Source organism: Larimichthys crocea, unplaced genomic scaffold (assembly GCF_000972845.2).
Source record: "Larimichthys crocea isolate SSNF unplaced genomic scaffold, L_crocea_2.0 scaffold680, whole genome shotgun sequence".
In the NCBI taxonomy this organism is placed as follows: domain Eukaryota; kingdom Metazoa; phylum Chordata; class Actinopteri; family Sciaenidae; genus Larimichthys; species Larimichthys crocea.
Genome location: NW_020858964.1, coordinates 1 through 960, shown reverse-complemented (window position 1 = coordinate 960; position 960 = coordinate 1). Strand labels below are relative to the sequence as shown.

Here is a 960-nt window from a genome sequence, read left to right as displayed (position 1 = left end):
CTTTCTCCTGTTCAACATCAGACGCAGAGAAGGAAGAAGAGAAGATAATTCTGCAGCAGGTTGACGATTTAATCTTATTATTTTCTGTCATTTCTTCAATGGATTGACGGTCACTGAGTCTCTGTATACAAGTCTTATTAATATTGTGATCTGTTTTTATTGAAGGTCATCATTTTGGACATTGCATGAACTTCACCATGAAGATACTAGCTGTGTCTGTACTTCTTGTTGCCATGATGGCTCTGGCTCTGGCTACTGGTAAGTATTTTGTGTTTAGGTAGTGTTTGTATTTGAGTACTCTGAATATTGTGTTTGAGAGAAAATACAGAGAAGGAGAGCCAAAGATTGAATCCAATTTTTTTGAACACACTCAAGCAACAAAAGTCACTTAATGCTGTTTTAAACCTCCAGAAGCTCCTCCAGAAGCAGAGGCAGCTGCGGTGACAGAAGCACCAGTTCAAGAAGGTATGTACAAAAATGCACAAGTGCACGTAAAAAATAAAACTTCATCATTATGTCACTTACTGGTTTGTTAAACCTTTCTTTTCTTCAGATGAAGCAGCTGATGACAGTTCAAGTGAGTGAATCTTTCCTCAGATTTTTATGAAAGCACATCACACTTTGTGATGTATAGTTTGCCATGTACTATATTAGAAAGTATACACATGAGTAAAGAAATACTCTAAATTTCTCTAAATGTTAAACTGTTCCTAAAAATTACAAAAAGATGTAATGTAAGATAGTTCTGATCACTGTTTTTTAACAACACAAACCATGCTGTTCTTTTGTTTGTTCTATTTTCCGTATCCACCGTCACTAATGTGTCTAATTGTCTATATGTATTTCAATGGTAGACGAAGAGACTGAATCAGAAGATGAAAAGGGGGAAGAGGCAGAATCCACAGAGGGAGAAAGTGAGTACACTTTTTACTAAAGGGCATTATATTTATTTTATTATGC

The 960-nt window shown here is 35.6% G+C and overlaps 1 long non-coding RNA gene across 1 annotated transcript; it reads left to right on the top strand.

Moving 5' to 3' along the window:
* On the top strand, positions 1-581 carry LOC113745362 (uncharacterized). Its single transcript, XR_003462114.1, has 4 exons — positions 1-59; positions 166-258; positions 412-465; positions 554-581. It is a non-coding gene; the product is annotated as an uncharacterized LOC113745362 (long non-coding RNA).
* The last annotated feature ends 379 nt before the right edge of the window (positions 582-960 follow it).